The 27,688-nt window shown below is 53.9% G+C and overlaps 1 protein-coding gene across 3 annotated transcripts in view; it reads left to right on the plus strand.

Annotated features, from left to right (window-relative positions):
* Positions 1–388: 388 nt before the first annotated feature.
* The window catches only part of LOC116940110 (DENN domain-containing protein 2B-like), an 88,599-nt gene continuing 61,299 nt past the window's right edge, over positions 389–27,688 (plus strand). For all 3 annotated transcript variants that reach the window (XM_076065430.1, XM_076065429.1, XM_076065431.1), the window contains exon 1: positions 389–847. The gene's annotated coding sequence lies outside the window, so the exon portion shown is untranslated. The remainder of the gene's footprint in view (positions 848–27,688) is intronic.

Here is a 27,688-nt window from a genome sequence, read left to right on the forward strand (position 1 = left end):
GGGGAGGGAGAGTTGGGAGAGAGGGGGAGGGAGAGTTGGGAGAGAGGGGGAGTGAGAGTTGGGAGAGAAGGGGGAGGGAGAGTTGGGAGAGAGGGGGAGGGAGAGTTGGAAGAGAAGGGGGAGGGAGAGTTGGGAGAGAGGGGGAGGGAGAGTTGGGAGAGAGGGGGAGGGAGAGTTGGGAGAGAGGGGGAGGGAGAGTTGGGAGAGAGGGGGAGGGAGAGTTGGGAGAGAAGGGGGAAGGAGAGTTGGGAGTGAGGGGGAGGGAGAGTTGGGAGAGAGGAGGGAGAGTTGGGAGAGAGGGGGTGAGGGTGGCTGCTGGTGATGGAGGAGGAGGAGCGGGAGGAGGAGACGGGGGTAGGAGGGGGTAGGAGGGGGTAGGGGGGGGAGGTATTTGTCCATGAACATTCTCTGGAATCCGCCGCAGCAGCTCCTTGCTCACTTCCCCGTCGCTTCGTCGGCAGCGGAATGCTCGCGGCGCCACTGCGGCTGCGCTCGCTGCTTGCGGCTGCTGCTGCTGCTGTGTCCGTTGAACTTCTTTCGCACCGTACGTAGCCAACCGCGCTAATCGGAGGTGCCGGTGTGGTTGCTTATCCCGCTACTGCTGTGGTTGCTCAACTACGACTACTCCTTGGGTCGCTTCTGCGGATGATGATGATGGTGGTGGTGGTGGCGCAGCGGAGGAGAGAGGAAGACGACGAGGGGGAGGCAGCCACGCGTCTCTGCTCCCACTAGGAGCCGGGAGGGAGAGTGGAAGAACGAGCGGCGCAGTCGGGGAGAGACAAAGGCGACCGCGGGACACGTGACGCAGCTTTGCAAAAACCCAAGTCTCCTTACTCGAGCGAGTGAAGTGAGTTCTTATCCGGCCATCATCCACACATCCATCCACGCCGCATCTGGATTGCGAGTCTGATAAAAGCGACTCCACCAGACCACACGCGCGAGTTGGAGTTGCTGGTGGTGCTGATGGTTCTACTGGTGGTGCTGGTGGTTCTACTGGTGGTGCTGATGGTTCTACTGGTGGTTCTACTGGTGGTTCTACTGGTGGTTCTACTACTGGTGGTGGTTCTACTACTGGTGGTGGTTCTACTACTGGTGGTGGTTCTACTACTGGTGGTGCTACTGGTTGTGCTGGTGGTGCTACTGGTGGTGCTACTGTTGGTGGTTCTACTTGTGGTGCTACTGGTTGTGCTGGTGGTTCTACTGGTGCACCTAGCCTGGCACGCGCACTGTTGGTGATGTTACCGCCGCTTAGTGAGGAATGGCGGTTGTTGTTGTGGTGGTGGTTGTGGTGGTTATTGTGGTGGTGGTAGTGGTGTGTTGGTCGGTGCTCCTACGTGTAGTGGCTGTGTGTGTGTCGGTTTGTGCATGTGTACGCGCTACGAACCTGGCGGCCCGAGTTCGATTCCCGCTCACGCCCAACACCAGTGACGATTACATACCTGGCAACCCACACGGTTTACTCCGTATTTGTGTAGAGGGAAATTGAGTTTTCAGGTGCATACGGCTTGCAGCCGTTTCAATACGAGTAATTTACATTGTCTATTTGTTTGTGTTTCTCCCTTGCGATGGGACTTTGTAGGATGAACGTTGAGATTTATAAGGGGCACGGGGTGACCAATAAGGTCTGAATTCGTCTGTAATCAGGTAGGGTACTGATAAGGGGTTGACAGGTATGCGATGATCTGAACCGGTCCTCGGCCTCCCCTTGGTCGACTTAGCCTCAAATGAGCACCTGGTGCGGTGCGTAAACATCACCACTAGGGAGACAAAGGCGGCCGGGCGTGGTGGTGGGCACTCACACCATGGTGTGACGTTTCGGTCTTCATAGCCTGTTAAGGCTATACAGGGAATTTTGTGTTTATTGCTTCATGTATGTATATACAGTATGCATGTATGTGTGGATTGACAAAGCCTATACTATTATTCACAGTCTATCGAAATGAGTTTACTGTTCCTAGGGATTGAGTACAGCAGCAGGTCGAATTCACAGCAGAGTACGCGACCCACAGCGCCACCCTTAGATCCCGATGCGCCCTCTCTTGCCTTGGCTGTTAAGTCGACAACTTGACCGCATTCGTGTACGCGTGGAACAAAAAAACCCAACACGTTCGTCAATAACACTCTGGCCTGAAAAGTAAAAAAAAAAATAGGCGACGTTTCAGGCAATGACCCTTCTACGAAAAACACCATTGCCCCTCGAAAAGTGGGCCCATTATACTCCCTCTCACCCTTCTCCGAACAAGAGTCAGTGCCCGAAACGTCGCCTATTTTTTATATATTTTTCTCACTTTTTAAGACGACACACGCGGCGTTTGCTTGCTGCTGCTGCTGTTGTTGTTGACGGGGGAATGCGTTCCGCCGTGTTGGCTGTGCTTTGTGCATCACTGCCGCCAACTCAGCATCAGCAGCAGCGGCGGCGGCGGTAATGTCACCAAATCGCGTGATTGCTGTGATCAACATTTCGCTTCCAGTCACATCAGCCGAACGTTCCGCCTCCGATCTCGGCCACATTCACGAAGCTAAGCAGGGAAACTCCAGCCTGGCCGGCACGCGCATGGGCGGACCGCGATACACAAAAGCGCGCTGTCGTCATAGTTGTACTGCACCTCCACGTCAACGCGTCTATGTGGCTCACCGCCTTCACTGACCAGCGTGGTGAAATATGGTCAAATAACCCCCCCACCCCACCCCTCGACGACCGGAACGGCGTTGTTCCGGAAACCTTCATCCAGCAGTGGATCGAGGAAAAGGCGGCTACACTTCGCTCTCCTTTTCGCGAGAGGAATGCCTTCAACTCAGAGCGCCCCCCCCCCCTGCTCCTCTTCCCAGCCTTTCGTGAGCCTCATCAGAGGCGAGAAGGAAATAAATCCGCGAATAGTCCCCACGCGCCCGTGCACGGATCTTGCGCGCGGTGGCTTACACAGCAAGCCGCGTGGCTCAGGAGCTCGGCGCCAATGTCGAGGTCCTGGCTGCTTGCTGCTACTGCTGGCCACGACGAGAGGGCTTAAGCAGAGAGAGAGAGTTCGTGTCGTGTCGCTGCTCCTCCTGCGTTGATGGAGCGCCGACCACAGTGCGGGGGTTTACTGTGCGGTCTGTAGCTTGGTTTGCATGGCCACAGTCGCACTCTTGGGACGTGTCTTCTATGCGTCTCGTCTCTACGTGTGTCTCTCTACGTCTATATGTCTCCGTGTATATCTCAACGAGTGAGTCGCTGCTTATCTCCATGTCTCTCCATGTTCCTCTGTGTGTGTCTATGGGCTTACTGTGTGGGTCCATAGTTTAGGCTGCATGGCCACACTCGCTGTGGCTCGCTGTCTCTTAACCTTCTATTCACCAATGGACACGTGCGCATCGGGCCTGGTGGTGGTGGTGGTGGTGGTGCACTTCTCATGCGGCTGCTGGTTACATCTCAGTGGTCTTGTCGTAGGAGCAACGTCGCCAAGTGGGGGGAGGGGAGGGGGGCAGGGGGGGGGCTTCCATCGGACGTTGCTGATTAGAAACCCGCGGAGCGTCCCCGCCTTTGCTTAGCGACTTTGAGGGCGGCTGCGCTGCTGACGGCTTTGTTGCGGTCTGGCCGTGTCCCCTGGCAGCTCCGTGTGTGTGTGTGTTTGTGTACAACAATTGCCTCCCCTACACTCCCCCTACTCCCCCACGCTCCCTCCTCTACAGCCCCGTAGTGGTTTAGCCCCTCTTAAACATTCTTATGGTCAAGTCAAACATGTTTGTACAACATTTAATAGCAGTGGCGATTGTTAGTGAGGCCTTCCTCGTTTGCAACTTTGGCCGTGCTGCCACTTGGTGATGGTGGAGATGGTGATGGTGCAGATTGTCATGGTGGAGATTGTCATGGTGGAGATGGTGGAGATGGTGATGGTGGAGATTGTCAAGGTGAAGATGGTGGAGATTGTCATGGTGGAGATAGTGATGGTGGAGATTGTCATGGTGGAGATGGTGATGGTGGAGATTGTCAAGGTGAAGATGGTGGAGATTGTCATGGTGGAGATGGTGATGGTGGAGATGGTGATGGTGGAGATTGTCAAGGTGAAGGTGGTGATGGTGGAGATGGTGATGGTGGAGATTGTCATGGTGGAGATGGTGATGGTGGAAATGGTGATGGTGGAGATGGTGATGGTGGATATGATGGTGGTGGAGATGGTGGTGGTGGTGGAGGTGATGGTGGTTTATGGTGGAGGTGGTGATGGCAATGTCAACTTGGATGTTCCCCGTGGGTCGTTGTTACCAACTCGACTGACTCTGCTCTGTGTGCGTCTCTCTCTCTCTTGCTATCCATCCGTGTCTCAAATCTCACCTCCCCCCCGTCTCACACCGTCTTTTCCTGTCCTCGTATCTCTTTCCCCCTCTGTCTGTCCGTCTCTCCTCGTGTCTCTGCCTCCAGGATTCCTCTAATACCCAGACGGCTCTTGGGATAAGAGAATGATGTTGAGAGGAGGGGATAGGGTGGGAGGCATGGGGGAGGGTCTGCACCCCACCCCCACCCTCCCGGCTAATGTCTCCCAGCTGTGCGTGAACTGTCTCCTTGGGTGAGCGCAGAGAGCTCGAGGCTTCGCTCCACACATCTGGCAGCTCCTCTTCCCCATCTCTAATAAAATAAAAATAATCATCATCATAACGAGCGCCAGTGTAAGAATGCGGGAGTTATGGAAGGAGTTGACTGATTGGGAAGGCCTTCATCCAGCAGTGGATTGATCATGGCTAAATATATTGATGGTGATGATGATACAGACTGTATCATCATCATGATGATACAGACTGTATCATGATACAGACTGTATCATCATCATTGTGTCGTTCAAAGAGAGTGAATCAGACGCTCGTTCTATCAACAGCAGTGACATTGCTGTTCCTGATTATTCAACACGCGTACATATAGAGATACAGACAAAGCTGTCCCTATATACCGCACAGACGGCTGGGGCAAGTGTTGTGAGCGAGCACCTCTGAAGGCCAAAACGGAACCACATCCACACTCAAAATATACAGACACTCCCCCGTGTAGCCATTAGCAGGTCAACAATTAACGCCGAGTCGATCTATGGAAGACCCACAACCGGTTAATATAATTGCCACGATGCGGCGGGGAATCGAACTCGGGTCGCCAGCTTCGTAGCGGAGTGCGCTAACCACTACGCCACCGCTCCCACACACAGAACGTACCCTCTCCCATATACAAACTCAAAGTCCTTTACCAGTCCACTGCTGGATGAGGGCCTCCCTACGCGCCGTGCGGGTCATGGGAGGTTGGTTGACCATACTTCACCACGCTGGTCAATGCGGGTTTGGTGAAGGTGGCGAGCTTGACTGGGGATCTCAGAAGCGGTTCCAGAATCGCCCTTCGCGAGATGTTGACCGTGGACGGGAATTGAACTCTGATGTCTCCGTTCAGTCCCACAACCCCTCGAACTGTTACAAAGACACACACACACATGCACGCACACACACACACAGCTTCCATGCCAGATACACAGGGAGAGAGAGAGCGAAAGAGAGATGGAGCTTCTGCGATGTTCGGCCAAGGAGGGAGAGAGCCAACTGAATGAATTGCCAGAGAAAGGGGATAGGAGAGAAAGAGAGGGGGGGGGGTGGAAGAGAGAGAGGTGGGGGGGGGGAGAGGAAAAAGAGAGGGGGGAACGGGAGATAGGATAGAGACAAAGTAAAGGAGAGGGAGAGCGGAGAGCGTGAAAAGACAGAGGAAATAAGAGGAGCGGGGGAGCGAGAGAGAGGTTAGAGAGAAAGTCAAGGAGAGAGGTTGGGAGACAGGAAAGCGGAGGAGAGAATTGAGAGAGAGAGAAAGGAGTGTGAGAGGGGGGAGACAGAGAGGAAAGAAGAGAAGGGAGAGAGGGGGTGGGGGAGTAAAGGAGAGTGAGAAATTAGATCGGAAATTTGACGAGAAGTTGCTAAGAGCCACACGCCGGTGTGCTGCTCACGTCACCCCCTCCCTCCCCCACACCCCTCCCCCCACACACCCCTCCCCCCAGACACCCCTCCCCCCAGACACCCCTCCCCCCAGACACCCCTTCCCCCACACCCCTCCCTCACCCACAACCCCCCCCCACACCCCTCCCCCCCCACACCCCTCCCCCCACACACCCCTCCCCCCAGACACCCCTCCCCCCAGACACCCCTTCCCCCACACCCCTCCCTCACCCACAACCCTCCCCCCACACCCCCTCCATCCCCACTTCCCCCCATCGCCCCCCACCTCTATCCAAATCTGCATCTGCCAAAATCGTGGTGGATTTTTCTCAAACATTTTTTTCCCCAGCCGTAAAAAAAAATCCACAGTAATCATACTGCTAATAACGATGGTAATAACGATGGTCATAACGTGCAATTGTACAGAATGTTTTTCCCCCCTAAGATGTTGCTGTACTGCACTTGTTGTGCTGACCGGATACTGTGTCACAGTCGTGCCATTGTCCACCCCAATCGCCCCCCCCACCCCCATGGCCCTCGCCGCTGCAGCCCCGCCACTCGCCTCTCGTGAATCTGCAGGTCCACTCCTCAGTGGCCACACCTGAGTTCCAGTCACGGCCACGGGTGTCATCATCAGCGAGTGATATCTGAATCGGTTCTGTTCCCCCTCCCTTCCTCCCTCCCGTTCTCTCTTTTGTCAATAACACCGGGGCCCTAAAAGGAGCAAGCGTAAGATCGGTGACGTTTCGGGCAATGGCCCCTTCATCAGAGCAAGAGCGTAGCAGGGCGGCGAAGTGTCCACGGAGGCCACAACTGCATCGCAGCGCAACAGTGCTCGCTCGACGGGCGGCTCGCACCCTGCTGATGGAATTCAGAAAGTCGAAAAGCCGCGGCGTTGGCTCTCATTTTTTTTCTGCGTCCAGTTCGTAATGGCAGTGCGGATTTGTACAGCCGACGTACAAATGCGAGGGCACCTCGACATGCCGCGCACAACCCGTATGTGTGTGTGTGTGGGGGGGAGGGGTGATATTCATCTCGGCGGTGAGACGAGAGGGAGCGGGTGGACAGGACGGGACTCTGGTCCACTTCGACAAGGGCCAGGACGTCCACAGCACGGAGGGCTGGGGGGGGGGGCTGCAGACCGTGCGGGGGGTTGCAATTGAGGGGGAGTGGAGAGTGAGATGAGAGGGGAGAAGTAGGAGAGGGGAGAGGTAGGAGAGTGGAGTGGAGTGAGAGGGGGAGAGGTAGGTGAGCGGAGAGTGGAGAGGTAGGTGAGCGGAGTGAGAGGGGGAGAGGTAGGTGAGTGGAGTGAGAGGGGGAGAGGTAGGTGAGTAGAGTGAGAGGGGAGAGGTAGGTGAGCGGAGTGAGAGTGGAGAGGTAGGCGAGTGGAGTGAGAAGAGAGAAGTAGGGGAGTGGAGTGAGACGAGAGGTAGACAATAGGCGCAGCAGAGGGGAGTGAGCAACTCCCACTGAGCGAAGCTCGCCTGTGAACTTCTCCCGGAGTCCCGGGGCCTATGGAGCTCGAGGCTGCTGCTGTGCCGAGTTGGACATGGACGGCATTGTTCCCTTTGTGGTCTGAAACAACAACAACAACAGCGAGGAATGTGGATTTATGTCCGTTCGGTGCCGTAATGCAGCTGGGTCTCATCAAAATGAAACCCATTGCTTGGTGATGATGCTGCTGCTGCTGTTACGTTAACAGTGGTGCACCACCACCACCAACAACAAGAAGAACAGCAAACTCGTCAACAACGCTGTGGGACCTGAGAAGGAAATACAATATATAACAGACGACGTTTCGGGCAATGACCCTTTGATCGCAGCACATCACAGCAACACACATGTACACACCACAGCAACACGCATGTACACACCACAGCAACACGCATGTACACACCACAACAACGCACATATACGCATCACAGCAATAGAAACGTCACCTGTTATACGCTCGATATATTAATCCCCCCACTCTGCTATCGACGGGATGTGTTGTGAGTTTGTGATGTTGTTCCTTCACAACGTCATTTTGCACGCCAATCCAACGCGCGATCTGCTGCTGATGCATCAACATCATCATCATCAATGTCACCAACATCATCATCACCAACATCATCACCGTCGTGGCCACCAACCATTTAGTGATTGGTGAGAGTTGCGTGGCGTTGACGCAACGCGGTCGCGTGTCGCGCCGAGTTGCGTGCGCCAGTTGCGGTGTCAATGTAAACATCGCGGCTCTTCATCAACGCGTTTGTTTACAGGGACGTCTGTGCACAAGGCAAAGTTCCCCCGTATAGCCTTAGCAGACTGTTGGGGCAAGTGCTGTTAGCGAGTAGCACCTATGAAATGGGGTGGTTAACACCACGCCCGGCCGCCTTTGTCTCCCCGGTGGCGATGTTTACACACCGCACCAGATACTTATTTGAGGCTGAGTCGACCCAGGGGAGGCCCAGGGCCGGTTCAGATAATCGTCACTGGTGTTGTCCGTGAGCGGGAATCGAACTCGGGTCGTTAGGTTCGTAGCGCAGCGCTAACCGCTACACTACCGCACCACACATACAGACACATACATACAGACACACACATTCATACAGACACACACACACATACAGAACACACACATACAGACACACACAGACACACACACACACGGTCACAGTCAAACATCACATCGATGTGGAGTGGCGGCGCAGTGGTTAGCGAATTCAATTCCCGGCTAACATCCGTGGCGAATGATCTCTGAATCAGTCCTGGCCCCTCACCCCTACATCCTCCACCCCCCGCTAATTCAGCAATCCGTAGCGACCAGAGAAGTGAAGTATGGCTACTAAACAACATTCCCCGACGAGCAACATCGGCGCGCGTGTGGCGCGATAACTTCACCCAGCGATGGATCGAGAGAGGTCCACGGGGACCATCGCTGTGAGTTCGCGACGCCTTGGGCGAGATGCCCCCCCCCCCCCGAAATAACTCCGTAGACTCGTTCGCCGGGTGCGGAAAGTAGCTCCGACGTTTCGGAGCCCCCCCCCCCTGTACAGCGAATGGCTCCGAGTTCCTAACTGCTGCCCCTCGCTGGTTGTGTTTACGCCATCACGCTCCACACATATTTACAACAGCTTCCCTTGTTGTCGTGCAGTCCTTCTTTCATACGCGACCGTTCGTGGTGCTAGCGGTCGGGGTGGTGGTGGCGGCAGAGGGAGCGATGATCACAACAACGAGCGGAGCGCCGGGTTGGCTAAAACGCGGCAAGTTGGCACAGCAGGGGGTTACAGCTGGTGCGTCTGCCAGTCGTATCTGTCAGTCAACACGTGGGCTCCCGGATCTGTCCCCGTGACCTCCTGCCAGCAGCGAGCTTCCGACACTTCACGTGGCCTCAAAGGGCACCTCGCCTGGTACAGGCGCCGTGGTGACGTCACTGCCGAATGGCGTGTATTGGTGGTGGTGTTGGCCGTGGTGGCGATGGTGGTTGTGGTGGTGCTGGTGGTGGTGGGGATGATGACGATGAGCCTCTGTGAGCAACGCTTGCCAGGTTTAGAGCGTCGACTTTCTACGAGTCCTGGTATCTGGCAGCAGGAAGGGAGTGATGGCGAGGTGTCGCAGCGGTCGTAGCATCAACGGCATCGGGCGCGATGTCCTTTCGATCGCATCTCATTATTTCGATCGTTTCTCATTATTTCGATCATCAATATCACCACCACCATCAGCCACGGTCAATCTACTGCTGGATGAAGGCCTCCCCCACCGTCTCTCACGACCCTGCGATATAACAACACTGACAATAAGAATCCACTCTGAAGCCGCTCACGATATCATTTCATTAAGTCGCTCTATCTCCTCCTCGTCAGTCGCCCACCCGGGACGCGCGTTTCCAATCCTTTGGCTGCCACTCTTTGATCGTCCTCCACCATCGTCATCCCGTCCCTTCCGAGCCGTCACGTGCCCTACCCACAAAGCCCCCCCCCACTCACGTACAGTAATTAATTAATTAGTGAGTGTGGATGCAGTCCGTAGCTTGCCGGCTTCATTTCATTAGCGGGGTGCAGCGGGGTGTACCAGTGCGCAGGGAACCCCATCACGGGGTATCATCATCGTTAGTGAGTGATATCTGAACCAGTTCTGCCCCCCCCCCACCACACCCTTCTAAATAAGCGACGTTTCGAGCAATGGGCCTACTCTGTAGGCGGATGGACAGAGTCGCTGTTGTTTCGGCTTTTACACCGCTGCCAACGCACCGGCGCGCAATTCCGTTTACCTGTCGACTGCCGATGCAAGATGAATGAGCGCGAATGAACGAAGTGAGTGAGTGAGTGAACACGAATGAGTGACACTGATGACCTCGCCGCAGAGGGGCCTGCGTCAGAGGTCCGTGACAGGCGGAGGTTTTTGTTTTAATCTCTGGCACAGCGACGCCGTATAACGCCACATTCCTCGCCTTGTTTGCAAAAAGAGGAGGAACATTCCTTCAATTATTCCCAGCGTCTTTGCAAAGCGCTGATATTTAGATAATAATTTTTTTTTTCTTCCGTCAACTTCCCCAGACCAATGATATCCGGGCAATATTTGTTTGATACGAGCAAAAGCTGCCGTCGTATTTGGCTTGTTCAACAAACTCTGCCGAGGCTGCCAGATTTGTTATTGGCAAGAGAGCAGCACCACCACACCCCCTCGCTCGGCAGCACGGCGCGGTAATGCGCGATGAGGCTCTGGTTGTTTTTTGGCCTCGCTTTGGTTCACACAGCGTGGTGAAGTATGGTCAAACAGTAACCCTCGGCCGATGTTGCGTGGCGTGGGGGGAAGGGGGGTGCGGTCATCCAGCAGTGGCTTGAGACGAGGATGTGAGTTGCGAGACAACTATTTAACTCGCGAGATAACCAGTTACCATCACTGCTGCGATCACATCGACTGGGGTAGGGGGGGGCACATCGAATTTAACCGATAAATCCTGAAAAGGAGACTCCCCCGAAACGTTTGAAGATCTTGCTTTCATATTGGCGGAGATTTCAAATCAAAGTGATTATTTTCAATCCGATTTTAATGTTTTTCTCGAATGATTTGCCGATGCTGCTGCTGCTGCGTTTTGGCAGTGGTGCAAAGGCAACGTCAATAATAATTATAATCAAGTAGCAGCACGCACGTCCTTTGCACGTGGCCGTCTGTCCCAGTCACCCAGCCAGCCAAACTTGTTTTTAATATCAGTAGAATAGTAAAAAAAAACACCTCAATACGTACATCCATAACCCCGTGGACTTAAGTGGATAAATACACAATAGGCAAAGATTCAGACAATGGACCTTCATAACTGTGCTGTGACGTTGACCAATCGCGTGCGTGCGTACGTGCTTGCGGGCGGGCGTGTCGCATGCGTTTGTCTTTTCTTGGGTGCACTTTGTAAAGTTGCAAGTGGCCGTGCGTTTAAAATACACGCACAATCGTCATCGCCATCAGCGGCTATGATCAATCCACTGCTGGATGAAGGCCTCGGCAGGCCGTCGCCATCTCTCTCGCTCTCGCCTGCACCTTCACGCGCCGTCTGCTTCCCAGCGGTCGCGAAAGATCACGCGACGCCATTCGCAGGGAGCGAAGGCAATTGCGTGCCACGGAGTGAACATTTGAAAGGACAAAAACGTTTCTCAATTGCCGTGGACGTGGCAGGACCCTCCTGGGTAAGAGTCGCGAGACTCGGTGAGGCGCTCCCAGGTAAATGAGCAGAGTAATCGGTATGATAAAATAATAATAATAATGAAGTTGTACCCTTTCTGGCAACACAACAGGAGTTGTTTTAAGATATTCAAACGCCAAATGGTTACCTTGTTGGGAGGCATCAAGTCTGCATTAACCACACAGTACTTGTGGTGAACATGCAAAGAAACATGCTCTGATAATATCTGCATTGTCTTTGAAACTGATTGGACTACAAGAGAGACCATATCCCTCTTTATGGCATAGTCTCACGACCAGTGTCAGTCCAGAGGACGCCAAAAAGCGAACAGTACAAAGGCACTGCCACACGTATCGGATAATTTATAGCTCGGGTTGAGCAGTTACATCTATGGGAAATTTTTGCTAGTATCAAAGTTTGAACAATGAGAATAGGTTAAGAATATAAAATGAGAATACTAAATGAGAATACAAAAAAGAATACTAAATGAGACTACAAAATAAGAATACGCGTAATAACCTCTTATTCTGGGGTGCACTTTGTAAAGTTTCACGGTGGGCGCCGTCCGGACGCTGAGGATTCTCCGCCGCATTTGTTGGGGTGCACGTTGCTCGTGGCCTCGCTTCGTGAAACAAAGGAGATTATCAAACCAAAAAAATAACAACACAGACCACACCACACCATTCTCTCTCTTAACAACATGCGGTGGTTAGCGAATACGACACACGCATTACGCCCCGAGACACCAGGGCCAGTAGTGTAGCGTGTGTGTCTGCGTGTGTGTGCGCCCGTGTGTGTGTGTGCGCCCGTGTGTGTGTGTCTGCGTGTGTGTCTGCGTGTGTGTGTGTGTCTGTGTGAGGAGCGGTAGTGTAGCGGTTAACGCGCTGCGCTATGAACCTGGCGACCCTGGTTCGATTCCCGCTCACGGTCGACACCAGTGACGATTATCTTAACCAGTTCTGGGCCTCCCCTAGGTCGACTCGGCCTCAAATGAGTACCTGGTGCGTTGCAGAAAAACATCGCCACTAGGGAGACAAAGTCGGCCGGGCGTGGTTCTGGCCACCCACCCCCTTGTGTGCCGTTCTGGCCATCATAGGTGCTGCTTGCTAACAGCACTTGCCACAACAGTATGTTAAGGCTATACGGGAGATCTTTGTATTTGTGTGTGTGTGTGCGTGTGTACGTGTGTGTGTACGTGTGTGTATGCGTGTGTGTGTGTGCGTGTGTGTGTGCGTGTGTGTGTGCGTGTGTGTGTGCGTGTGTGTGTGCGTGTGTGTGTGCGTGCGTGTGTGCGTGCGTGTGTGCGCGCGTGTGTGTGCGCGCGTGTGTGTGCGCGCGTGTGTGTGCGCGCGTGTGTGTGCGCGCGTGTGTGTGCGCGCGTGTGTGTGCGCGCGTGTGTGTGCGCGCGTGTGTGTGCGCGCGTGTGTGTGCGCGCGTGTGTGTGCGCGCGTGTGTGTGCGCGCGTGTGTGTGCGCGCGTGTGTGTGCGCGCGTGTGTGTGCGCGCGTGTGTGTGCGCGCGTGTGTGTGCGCGCGTGTGTGTGCGCGCGTGTGTGTGCGCGCGTGTGTGTGCGCGTGTGTGTGTGCGTGCGCGTGTGTGTGTGCGTGTGTGCGTGTCTGAGTGTCTCATTTCACAATTGGGGGAGAGGTAGTGGCGGGGTTAGCGACACCGGGTTCGATTCTCGCTCATGGCCAACACCAGCGAGCCGGTTCTGGACCTCCCCTAGGTCGACTCAGCCTACTCGGTGCATCTGGCGGAGACAAAGCGGCCGAGCGTGGTGCTGGCCACCCACCCCCTCGCGCGCCGTGCCGGCTTTCATAGGTGTAACTCGCCAACAGCACTTGCCCCAAAAGTATGTTGAGGCTACACGGTGAATGTTTGTCCTTGCGCTGGAACATTTGGGACACAAAGGAGCAGAATTGCCCCTTGCGGTTAGTGCTGCACGCACGGAGTGATCACAGAACGCGTTAACTGCGCCTTGTGGCCAGAGAGCGGTTAGAGAGCAGATCGAATGCGGGTAGAGGGCGGGTAGAGGGCGAGTAGAGAGCGGGCAGAGGGCGGGCAGAGGGCGGGCAGAGGGCGGGCAGAGGGCGGGCAGAGGGCGGGCAGAGGGCGGGTAGAGGGCGGGTAGAGAGCGGGCAGAGGGCAGGTAGAGAGAGGGCAGGTAAAGGGCAGCTTAGAGAGTGCTTAGAGAGTGGTTAGAGGGCGGGTCGAGAGCGGTTAGGTGTCACCGTCAAGATGGATGGACATGATCGATCCGCTGCTGGATGAAGGCGATGTTGGCGATGATGGCGACGATGATGGCGATGATGATTATGTTGGCGATGACGTTTCGCCCAGACTGCTCTGAGCTCCATCAGCGGGCTCGGACACCAAGCGAGGCTAAAACCTCACCAGCCTGACTCTGTTGTGAACGCACCGCGACATGTACTGATTTAAGGCTGAGTCGACCTAGGGGAGGGCCAATACTGGTTCAGAAATTCGTCACTGTTATCGGTTGTGAGCGGTGCACTTTAGTCCACATGAAGTGTCGAGGGCTTGCTGCTAACAGGAGTTCACGGGACAGACCCAGGTGCGATGGGTTGACTGAGTGAAATGGCTTGCAGATGCACCAGCTGTGGTCTAGACTGTCAACTCGCTGCGTTTTATCCACCCGGCGCTCCGCCCGGTGTTTAAAGCGTCGCTCCTCTGACCTCCGTTGTTGCTGATGGAGGGCGACTGCCTCCAACTGCCCAGGAGCAGCGTCATTCACGAGCCTCCTCCACAGTGGCTGATCTTGACACCGCTGGTACCCCAGTCTTTGGCAGGTCCACTCAGCTCCATATTATCTTGTAATGCATCAGCTCCATATCTTCGCTAGCCTGTGCCACTTCCCCTACTCACACACTCAACCATCCACTCACACACTCACTTAATCACCCACTCACACACTCACTCAACCACTCACTCACACACTCACTCAACCACTCACTCAACCAATCACACATTCAACCAACAACCCACTCACACACTCACTCAACCACTCACCCACTCACTCAACCACACACTCACACACTCACTCAACTACTCACTCACACACTCACTCAACCACTCACTCAACCAATCACACATTCACTCAACCAACCACCCACCCACCCACTCACCCAACCACTCACTCACTCAACCACCCACTCACACACTCACTCAACCACTCACTCACACACTCACTCAACCACTCACTCAACCAATCACACACTCACTCAACCACCCACTCACACACTCACTCGACTACCCACTCACTCAATCAACCACTCACACACTCACTCAACCACTCACACTCTCACTCAACCACTCACTCAAACACTCACTCAACCACTCACTCAACCCCGTGCCGCGCCCGTTTATCCCCCTCTATCCGGCCAAACAGAACCCGTTAAATACACAAGCACCGAGGTAGCGTGTCTGTAAGTGGAGCGCGTATTACACAACCGCTTGTCTGGCGTAGGGGAGCCGCCGTGGTGAAACGATCAGCACCACGAGACTTGCAATCCAGAGGTCGCGGGTTCGATTCCATCTCCCGGCGCGGCAGTAAGAGGCGCACACAGTGGCGAGACGCCTGCTGTGTATTTGGAGTTTGCGTGTCTGTCTCCCCGTAGTCGCGTGGGTTTTTCTCCGGGCCCTCCGCTGTTTCCCTCCGCATTTATAAGCAACGTTTAGTGTATCTGGCTGCTGTTATTGTCTACATGATGAGCCCACTTCGTTGAGCGATCATTTGTGATAGCGAGGTCGCTTCTGAAAAAGAGATATTATAGCTCAGTAGGCCTTACCTGGTAAAATAAAATAGTTGTATAGTTTGTTTGAGAGCGGGCACTTGCAGGGGCTGCGCCTGTGCCCGCACGTAGGAGGGAGGGGGAGGGTCTTAAGGAAGCTCTCTTCTCTCTCTCGCCAAGGTCACGGTGAGGTCACTGCCAGATGACGCAACGTCACAACGTCACAAAAGGGACAGTGACGTCAGACCGAGCGCCGGTGATGCCTTATGCTTCTTGTGACAACACGGTTCACAAAACGAAACAAATATTTACAATTTTATTTTAAAGCTTTCGTGACTGCAGGGATTCATATTCTTGGTTCTTTCGGTAAGGTCCCTTCTACGTGACTTTACCGAAAGAACCAAGAATATAAATATTTAAAATGTTTGTATTTTACAAAGGTAAGGCTCGCTGACCTGCCTACCACCAATGATAGCTCCGCGAAGTGGCTTCTTATCGTCACGTGGGCATTTATAGCAGCCAAAAACTCTCAATACCGGACGCCGGTATGGATATTTCAGAGGCGTCAACTTACTGATGAGAACCCTCGAAGTCGAAACCTCTCTTGAAGTCTGTCTTGATTAAACAAATGCTGTGGGGCGGCTGATCCTTTCGTTAAAATTGAAATAAAATTATCAGTGAATACACCCCCCCCCCCCCCATTCATCATCATCATTATTATCAGCCATTGTCTATCCACTGCTGGATGAAGGCTACCCCACGCCACCGCCGTGTCACAAGTCACCTCGTGCCAGCGCAAGGAGCTGATCTCGAACGTCGCTCCATCTCCGCGACAGTCGACCTCTTGGGCGCGTTCTCTGCAGAGTGGTCAAGATGTCTCGTGACCCTCTTTAATTATCTAAAACCCAACATTGCGGTATACCAATCGGTGCGATTGGTATATTAATTGGGAGTCACATCTGGACCCCCCTGTACTTTGGCTGCCAGTCCATCACCAGTCTTGCCCGTTGGCAATCATCCATCCATCCATCCCCTATCTCTCTTCTCGCCGTGAAGTGGCCTACCCAAATCCCACTTACCTTCCCGAACAGTCTGTAAGAGCGCTTCGCTCACAAATCCACCCCTTTCCCCAACCTCTCCCCCTCAACACTCCTCCTCCACCACCCCACCCACACCACCTTTCTCCACCCCCTTCCACAAATCATTTTACAACCTCGCCCAGGGCCGTCCACAGAGAGGGGGTGCGGGACCTGGGGCGAACCGCACCGTGTGGGCCTTCCCGACGCCTTCGAACTAAACCTCAAGTGTTTCATCTGACACCGTTGACGACGAAGCGTCGGGCCCCCCAAAGCGCGGGGCACGGGGTGGTCTCCCCGATTCGCCGTGTACCTTAGGGACAGCTCTGACCTCGCCATCCCTTTACCTCCGCCTCTCATGCTCCATCTTCCACCCCCTCCCGTCTCCCCGTAACCCCCCTTCCCCCCACAGCCACTCACCCCCTCCCTTCCCCCATCACCCCCCTTCACCCCCTCCCCTTCCCGCAACGCGTGGCATTTGCAGTGAAATCACTTCGCCGGATTCTTCAAACATTTGGGGTCAGATCCACGCCTCCGCGTAACAGCCGGGGCGCGTCACGTCTCCCGGGCAAAGCAATAATATAAATAATGATAAAAAAAATATCCTCGTGCCTATTATTAACTTACCTAAAGGTTCCTCAAGAAGCTTAAAGAACATTTACGGCACGCGCAGCGAAACGTCGGACATCGTACCGAACAATGCGCGGTACTGTGCGACCAGGAAATGCACCGCAGAAGCGCTGTGTGTCATCGTGTCCCCGCGTGTTACGGGCAGACAGACGAACAGACGGACGGATGGACGCACAGACAGATGTACAGACAAATAGACGGACAGACGGATGGATAGATGGACAGACAGACAGATAGACTGAGTGATGTACGGACGGACAGACAGATGGACAGACGGATCAATAGATGGACAGACAGACATAGACTGATGGATGTACGGACGGACAGACAGTCGGACAGACGGATGGATAGATGGACAGACAGACAGATAGACTGATGGATGTACGGACGGACAGATAGACGGACAGACAGATGGATAGATGGACAGACAGACAGATAGACTGATGGATGTACGGACGGACAGACAGACGGACAGACGGATGGATAGATGGACAGACAGACAGATAGACTGATGGATGTACGGACGGACAGACAGACGGACAGACGGATGGATAGATGGACAGACAGACAGACTTATGGATGTACGGACGGACAGACAGACAGATGGACAGACGGATGGATAGATGGACAGACAGACAGATAGACTGATGGATGTACGGACGGACAGACCTATATCTATCTATCGCATGCGACAGAACAGTCAACTCGTTGCTCTGTTGCTCGTCGCCTTTTGTGCTGACCGCACAAATTTGAGCTCCTGGCCCCAAGCGGACACGGCATGGGGGGTGGGGTTGGGGGAGAGAAGGGGTCGAGATGGGGGTGGGCGCGGGGAGGGGGCTGTGGGGAGCGGGGATTGGGAGTAGGGGGGGGGGGACTGTGGGAACCGCGGTTTGCGGGGAATGAAGGGGTTGGGGGTGGCAGGGGGACGGTGGTGGGGAGGGTGCTGACATTCGCAGGATGCGGGAGGAGGCGGTAGCACGCGGCCGAGGTTCCAGCCTGGGTCGTCATCACCGAAGCGGATTGTTCATCCCCCGGGCCACCTTCCTATGCGCGTGTGTCGGTGGAGCGGTGGCGCAATGGTTCGCACCGCCGCGATACAAACTCGGGATAGCCTGGGTTTCGATTCTCGGTGACCGGCCAAGGCTGGCCGTGAATGACGTCTAAAGCTTGACAGCCCCTAACCACGCGTAGACATCGGCACTGGGGAGACGAAGGCGGACCGGGCCATGGTTCTGGCCGCACGGTCGCATTAAAATAGGTGCTCGCTAACCGTCCGTGTAATGATGCATGCTACTGTTCAGTGATGCTGCGTTGGATGAAAGGCACACGGAAGTCTGTTATGTGCCGTGAAGTAGGGCCATTTCCCGGAGCGTCGCCTATTAAACCCTATATATTGTATTGTTTAAAAGGCGGTGTTGGGTGTGTTGTTGTTGTTGTTAAGTATGCACCACTGCCAACGCAGCAACAGCACGAATTAAGTTGTCTAACTGTGTGAATGTGTGTGGTGGAGGTGGAGGAGGTGCTGGCAGGGTCATGTAGCCCGCATGCCCAGCCACCGCATGCCTAAACGGCTTTTGTTCGGCCGGATCGAGGGGGTTAAACGGGCGCGGCACGGGCTAGAGAAGAGATGGAGTGATGTGGTACAGGAGGACGTGGAGCTGAGTGGACTTGCCGATGAGCGGTACCAACGGTGTCAAGATCGGCCTCTGTGGAGGAGGCTCCTGAAGGACGGTACTGGGCAGTTGGAGGCAGTCGCCCTCCAACAACAACGGAGGGCGGAGGTAGCGACGCTCACAACAACGAGCGGAGCGCCGGGTGGCTAAAGCACAGCAGGTTGGCACAGTAGGGGGCACAGGTGGTGCATCAGCCAGTCATCTCAGTCAGTCGACCCGTGGTACCTGGGTCTGCCCCCTGACCTCCTGCCAGCGGGCGTTCGACACTCCACGTGGCCTCAAGGTGCACATAGCCTGGCACAAGCGTAGTGGCGACGTCACCGCCACTTCGTGGCGAATGGCGGTTATGTTATGGAGGTGTTAGAGGAGGAAGTGTTGGAGGAGGAGGAGGAGGAAGACCCCTCCCCCCACCAAACTCCCTACCCACCATCAGAACCCCCCCCCCCCCAGCAAACTGATCCCCCACCAAATCCACCTCCTCACCTACCCTCTTACCCCCCCCTCTCCAAACGCGACCCCAATAAACCCGTGACCCCCCCTCCCTCCCCACACCCCTTCACCAATTCCACCCCCCTCCGTTCGTGTCATTAACCTGAGTGACCCCCACCCCTTCGTCCCCCTCCACGTGTTGTGTGGAGTGGAATACGATGCACGCGGATTCTGGCATGGAGTTTCGCTTGTTTTGCTCCATGTGTCCCTGGTTTTAAGACCTCCATAAATGACTCGTGTTCCATTTTGCCTGTTAAAGTGTCGCTCTCTCCCTCCTGCTCACTCCCTCCTGCTCTCACCCCCCTCCTCTCTCTCGCTTCTTCTGACTTCCACTTGTGCGCTCCGTTTCTCGTACCCTCCTTTCCTCATTCTCTCTCCCTCTCTAACTCTCTCGAACTCTTCCCGTCTCTTCCTCCCACTCTCTCGAACCCCCCCTCTCTCTTTCTCCCCCACTCGGCCTTGCTCCAACTCTACCCCCCCCCCTCCTACTCCCCCCCCCCCCTCACATCTCCCTCCAACGCTCCGTCTATTCTCCTCTCTCTTCCACTCTCCTCTTTCCAAGTCTCCCTCCTCCCTCTCCCCCCCCCCCTCTCCCGTGCTCCACTTCGCTCCCCTCTAATGCCCCCTCTCTCTAACTCTCCCTCACCATGATTAGTGTTAGTATTAGTATGCCGCACCATGCAATATCTAAACTCACACGCGACGCGTATCGCCTCGTGCGGTTTACGGGGGCGCTGTGTTGTTGTCTTGGGAGTGCAGCTCGTGACGGGGGTTTGGGGTAACTCAGCTCGGTGATCACGGACCCCCACCCACGCGGCCTCTACTGCCTCCCACACCTCCTCCACCCTCTCCCTCCCCATCTCTCACACACTCTCTCTCTAACTTTACATCCATCCATTCTGTCGCACGCTCTCCCGTGCACTCTCTCTCTCTCTCTCCATTTTTTAAACGATCAGAGGAAACAAGAAGATGCTCGGTGTAGTCGGCACTTTGCTTCGTTCATCATCTCGGGGTTTTTTTCCAATGCTTTGTATTATGTAACCCCCCCCCCCTTTTTAAATGAAAGATTTCACAACAGATTTCACGCTCTGCTCTCTTCCTTCCTACCCCTTCCCTCTCTCTCTACCCGCTCTCTATGTCTATGTTCCCCCTGTTTTCTATGTAATATCTCTCTCACTATCTCCAGCTCTCCATCCCTCTCTCCAATGATCGCTCTCTGTCTCTCAATCTCCCACGACGTGCCCTTTCTCCACCTTCCTCTCTCTCTCTCCCGCGAACTTTCAAACCCCATCTCTCTTCCGATCTCTCCCTACCTCTCTCCCCATCTCTTACTCTACCTCTCTCCCTCCCTGTTGCTCTATTTCTCTGTATTAAACTCCCCCCCCCCCTTCTCTCCTGGAGTCTCCATCTCTGTGAAGTTGGCTGCCCGCGTTGTTATGTCTGGAACTCCATGGAAACTCCCTCCCTCCCTCCAAAAAGCGGCTAATCCAACACCGACAATAATGATGCACGACTATCGGATAAGCGAGCAGTTCGCGATCGGAAAAGGTTGCGAGCTCAATTCTTGGTGGGGGGGAAGGGGTTTTGGCTCAGTCAATCACCCCTCCGGGGTCGATAAAACAAGTACCACGTTGTGTTTAGCGGTTGTCGTATGGAGAGACTCGCCGTACTCACCAAGGGTTGTCACCTGTCCAGGTTTGACCCGGACGGTACTGCAGTCGGCATCTTCAGTGGTGCGAGCAGCAGCAGCAGCAGCAGCATCGGCAGGAATTGATTTTTACGGAGACTGGTGCCGATATTGCAAGGAACTGCACGGCTGTGATTGACGATAGACCACGTGCTCACCGACAAATATACTCCACATCTTTTTCCCTGGAAAAAGGTGGTGACCCCCCCCCCTCCACGACTTAGGAATGTGGAATTTCTACCACTGGTTCAGACCTGTAAACAGGAGATGAGCACCAATGACTCAATACTCGTTTGAGCCGCAGGATATTTCTCTGACTGGAAAACATTCCCGTACGGCTCGTGTTACATAGCACTGTCACGTGTTACATAGCGCTGTCACGTGTTACATAGCGCTGTCAATTGTTACATAGCGCTGTCCCGTGTTGCATAGGGCTGTCACGTGTTACATAGCGCTGTCACGTGTTACATAGATCTGTCACGTGTTACATAGCGCTGTCAATTGTTACATAGCTCTGTCACGTGTTACATAGAGCTGTCACGTGTTACATTGCGCTGTCACGTGTTACATAGCGCTGTCTCGTGTTACATAGCGCTGTCACGTGTTACATAGCGCTGTCACGTGTTACATTGCGCTGTCACGTGTTACATTGCGCTGTCACGTGTTACATAGCGCTGTGATGTGCATGGATGGGATACGTAAACTGACCAGGACTTAATTTCTCACTGGATATGAAAACAACAAATATGTTTTACCCTGTCGTGCAATAAAACGGGAGGTGTTAAGGGGCCTTCCATAAATTTACGTCACGCACCTGGGGGAGGGGAGGGTCAGACATTTGTGACGATGTGTGATGGGGGGGGGGGTGAGAAATGTGACGTCACATTAAAATGCGCAACTTTAAATAAAAAAAGAATTGTCATCACAACACTCCTACAACATCAGAGTGCAGCGCCACATTAAATACGCACTACAAAACTAATAGTTTAAAGCGATTTGAAGCATGTTTTTTTTCAAAATGGAAATATGCTTTTGGGGGGGGGGGCAGAGTTTTGTGACGTCATATTTGAGGGGGGGTCTGCTGACTTTTTGTGACGCCGTGTGACGAGGGGGGGAGGGGTCAAAAATGGTCCAAAATCGCGTGACGTCATTTAGGACGGCCCCTAAGATGTTCAAAACCAAATAGAAACCTTCAGCAAGGAATCAAGTCTGCGTTAGCCACGCACAGTAATTGTGGCAACACATGCAGCCAATGCTGCTCTGATAACATCGGCATCGTCGTTGAAACTGATTTGCCTTGCAGCAGAGACAGCCCCTTCTGTACGATCTCGTCTCGCCAGTGTTAGGCCGGAGAACGCCCAATGGGGGAACCTGCGAAGACGAGGCAAGTTTCAGAACCCGGGGCGTCGGGTTCGCAGCGCTGCGCGCTAACCGCTGCGGTACCGCTCCCCACGAGTACTCACTACAAAGACAAAGATGCCCCGCAGAGTCGTCACAAACTTTCGGGGCAAGTGCTGTTAACGAGCACCTATGAAGGCCGGAACGGCACACGAGGGGGTGGGTGGGGGTGGCCAGCACCACACCCAGGCCGCCTTTGTCTCCCTAGCGGCGATGTTTACACACCGCACCAGGTACTCATTTGAGGCTGAGTCGACCTAGGGGAGGCCCCAACATCGTTTCAGATAATCGTAACTGGTGTTGGTCGTGAGCGGGAATTTAACTCGCGTCGCTGGGTTATTAGCCCATCGGCGCTAAACGTTGCGCCACTCAACACTGGCACACACACTCACACAGACACACACACTCACACAGACACACACACTCACACAGACACACACACTCACACAGACACACACACTCACACAGACACACACACTCACACAGACACACACACACACTCACACAGACACACACACTCACACAGACACACACACGCGCGCACACGCGCACACTCGCACACACGCACGCAAACACACAAACACACACTCACACACACGTTCACACACTCTCACTCACTTGCACTTTCACACACACACCGGGTGGTCAAAATCTCTCATTAAAAGAGCCTGGATTGACGCTTGTGTTTGCAGAACCGTGAGTGGTTTGGCGGGTGAGGGACAAGACGGAGGGAGAGGGAAGGAGCGGGTTAGAAAGAGAGGAAGAGAGGGATGGAGAGAGTGGGAGTGTGATGAAGAAAGGGAGGGAGTGAGAGGGGGGTAGAAGGGGAGTGAGAGGGGGAGTAGGCGAGCGAGGGAGTGAGAGGGGTAGTAGGAGGGAGGGAGAGTGGGAGAGGGGTAGTAGGAGAGAGGGAGGGAGAGGGGGAGTAGGAGGGAGGGAGAGGGGGAGTAGGAGAGAGGGAGGGAGGGAGAGAGGGAGAAGGAGAATGGGAGGGAGGGAGAGGGGGAGAAGGAGAGAGGGAGGGAGAGGGGGAGTAGGAGAGAGAGGGGGAGAAGGAGAGAGAGGGGGGAGGGAGGAGGGGCTGTCTGCCTCACAGGTGCGCGCTGCCTTCCACGCGCGGGGAGGGGGAGGGGAGATGAGAGGCGGAGTGGGACCAGGGCGGGAGATCGAGGCTCATCAACGCTTAGGGAGCGTCCTTAATGGCCCCCAGAAGCTGTGTAGCCTCACGCAGCTTGTGCGTGAAGACGATTCGCTCGCGTGGTGGTGGTGGTGAAGTATGGTCAAACAACCCCCTTGGCCAACATGGCGAGTCCCGTCATCCAGCAGTGGAATGACAAAAATGACGGCGCGTTATATATTTATGAATCGCCGCAGTGCATAGATTGTAAGACACGCATATAGCGTCGTCGTATGCATTTTAAAGCAACAATCGGGCGTGCGTCTTTTAATCCGGTCGGCGCGTGTGTGCGCGTGCACGTGGCCAGGTGTGCGTGGCCACTGACAAACGGCCCACGAGTTTCTGGTGGGTGCGTCTTACTTGGCGAAGCGCCGTACATTGCCGGGGAACGCGGCTGCAGCTGGTGGCAGGCGCACGGCACTCTGTGAACCTCCCCGCGTGTCGATGCACGTCATTGGGCCGGTGCCACGACTCGCCACCGGCATCGGGGCGTGAAGTTGGCGAGACGAAGGGGAGAGACGGGGAGCGCGGCGATGGTGCTAATTACCGAGAAGCGACACACGCGGGGCAAATCGCATGTGCGGTCACAATTAGGAAGGAATGCTGCGCCACGCATTCTTGTGTGAATCTACGCCTTGTAAGGCGCTCAGCACGGAATCATCGCCCAAGGTCCACGTGGCTCCATGCCACCCTGTAGAACTCTACCATGTCACCCTGTAGAACTCTACCACGCCACCCTGTAGAACTCTACCATGTCACCCTGTAGAACTCTACCATGCCACCCTGTAGAACCCTACCACGCCACCCTGTAGAACTCTACCATGTCACCCTGTAGAACTCTACCATGCCACCCTGTAGAACTCTACCATGCCTCCCTGTAGAACTCTACCATGCCACCCTGTAGAACTCTATCATGTCACCCTGTAGAACTCTACCATGCCACCCTGTAGAACTCTACCATGCCGCCCTGTAGAACTCTACCATGCCACCCTGTAGAACTCTACCATGCCACCCTGTAGAACTCTATCATGTCACCCTGTAGAACTTTATCATGCCACCCTGTAGAACTCTATCATGTCACCCTGTAGAACTCTATCATGCCACCCTGTAGAACTCGATCATGTCACCCTGTAGAACTTTATCATACCACCCTGTCGAACTCTACCATGCCACCCTGTAGAACTCTATCATGCCACCCTGTAGAACTCTATCATGCCACCCTGTAGAACTCTACCACGCCACCCTGTAGAACTCTATCATGTTACCCTGTAGAACTCTACCATGTCACCCTGTAGAACTCTATCATGCCACCCTGTAGAACTCTATCATGTCACCCTGTAGAACTCTATCATGCCACCCTGTAGAACTCTACCACGCCACCCTGTAGAACTCTATCATGTCACCCTGTAGAACTCTATCATGTCACCCTGTAGAACTCTACCATGCCACCCTGTAGAACTCTATCATGTCACCCTGTAGAACTCTACCATGTCACCCTGTAGAACTCTATCATGTCACCCTGTAGAACTCTACCATGTCACCCTGTAGAACTCTACCATGTCACCCTGTAGAACTCTACCATGCCACCCTGTAGAACTCTATCATGCCACCCTGTAGAACTCTATCATGCCACCCTGTAGAACTCTACCATGCCACCCTGTAGAACTCTACCACGCCACCCTGTAGAACTCTACCACACCACCCTGTAGAACTCTATCATGCCACCCTGTAGAACTCTACCACGCCACCCTGTAGAACTCTATCATGTCACCCTGTAGAACTCTACCATGTCACCCTGTAGAACTCTACCATGTCACCCTGTAGAACTCTACCATGCCACCCTGTAGAACTCTATCATGTCACCCTGTAGAACTCTATCATGCCACCCTGTAGAACTCTACCATGCCACCCTGTAGAACTCTACCACGCCACCCTGTAGAACTCTACCACACCACCCTGTAGAACTCTATCATGCCACCCTGTAGAACTCTACCACGCCACCCTGTAGAACTCTATCATGTCACCCTGTAGAACTCTACCATGTCACCCTGTAGAACTCTACCATGTCACCCTGTAGAACTCTACCATGCCACCCTGTAGAACTCTATCATGTCACCCTGTAGAACTCTACCATGTCACCCTGTAGAACTCTACCATGCCACCCTGTAGAACCCTACCACGCCACCCTGTAGAACTCTACCATGTCACCCTGTAGAACTCTACCATGCCACCCTGTAGAACTCTACCATGCCTCCCTGTAGAACTCTACCATGCCACCCTGTAGAACTCTATCATGTCACCCTGTAGAACTCTACCATGCCACCCTGTAGAACTCTACCATGCCGCCCTGTAGAACTCTACCATGCCACCCTGTAGAACTCTACCATGCCACCCTGTAGAACTCTATCATGTCACCCTGTAGAACTTTATCATGCCACCCTGTAGAACTCTATCATGTCACCTTGTAGAACTCTATCATGCCACCCTGTAGAACTCGATCATGTCACCCTGTAGAACTTTATCATACCACCCTGTCGAACTCTACCATGCCACCCTGTAGAACTCTATCATGCCACCCTGTAGAACTATATCATGCCACCCTGTAGAACTCTACCACGCCACCCTGTAGAACTCTATCATGTTACCCTGTAGAACTCTACCATGTCACCCTGTAGAACTCTATCATGCCACCCTGTAGAACTCTATCATGCCACCCTGTAGAACTCTATCATGTCACCCTGTAGAACTCTATCATGCCACCCTGTAGAACTCTACCACGCCACCCTGTAGAACTCTATCATGTCACCCTGTAGAACTCTATCATGTCACCCTGTAGAACTCTACCATGCCACCCTGTAGAACTCTATCATGTCACCCTGTAGAACTCTACCATGTCACCCTGTAGAACTCTATCATGTCACCCTGTAGAACTCTACCATGTCACCCTGTAGAACTCTACCATGTCACCCTGTAGAACTCTACCATGCCACCCTGTAGAACTCTATCATGCCACCCTGTAGAACTCTATCATGCCACCCTGTAGAACTCTACCATGCCACCCTGTAGAACTCTACCACGCCACCCTGTAGAACTCTACCACACCACCCTGTAGAACTCTATCATGCCACCCTGTAGAACTCTACCACGCCACCCTGTAGAACTCTATCATGTCACCCTGTAGAACTCTACCATGTCACCCTGTAGAACTCTACCATGTCACCCTGTAGAACTCTACCATGCCACCCTGTAGAACTCTATCATGTCACCCTGTAGAACTCTACCATGTCACCATGTAGAACTCTATCATGTCACCCTGTAGAACTCTACCATGTCACCCTGTAGAACTCTACCATGCCACCCTGTAGAACTCTATCATGCCACCCTGTAGAACTCTACCATGTCACCCTGTAGAACTCTACCATGCCACCCTGTAGAACTCTACCATGCCACCCTCTAGAACTCTATCATGTCACCCTGTAGAACTCTACCATGTCACCTTGTAGAACTCTATCATGCCACCCTGTAGAACTCTACCATGCCACCTTGTAGAACTCTACTATGCCACCATGTAGAACTCTATCATGTCACCCTGTAGAACTCTATCATGTCACCCTGTAGAACTCTATCATGCCACCCTGTAGAACTCTACCATGTCACCCTGTAGAACTCTATCATGTCACCCTGTAGAACTCTACCATGTCACCCTGTAGAACTCTACCATGCCACCCTGTAGAACTCTACCATGCCACCCTCTAGAACTCTATCATGTCACCCTGTAGAACTCTACCATGTCACCTTGTAGAACTCTATCATGCTACCCTGTAGAACTCTACCATGCCACCTTGTAGAACTCTATCATGCCACCCTGTAGAACTCTACCACACCACCCTGTAGAACTCTATCATGTCACCCTGTAGAACTCTATCATGTCACCCTGTAGAACTCTATCATGCCACCTTGTAGAACACTATCATGTCACCCTGTAGAACTCTACCATGCCTCCCTGTAGAACTCCATCACACCGGCGATTCGGCGAGAGCACTGGATTCATTTGCGTCGCACCCCCCCCTCGCCCATCGCGGGTCTGTTTACGTTTTTGAAAACAGCCGGAATCGGCAAATCCGCAATTTGCAAACTCAAAGGCGTTATGGGAAAACCAGGGCTTGTTTCCCAGTTCGTAATACGACACCGCCTCTCTTCGTTCTACGTTCCCCTAC

This window comes from Petromyzon marinus, chromosome 7 (genome assembly GCF_048934315.1).
Source record: "Petromyzon marinus isolate PM22_M1 ecotype Great Lakes invasive population chromosome 7, UKy_Petmar_22M1.pri1.0, whole genome shotgun sequence".
Taxonomy (NCBI): Eukaryota; Metazoa; Chordata; class Hyperoartia; order Petromyzontiformes; family Petromyzontidae; genus Petromyzon; species Petromyzon marinus.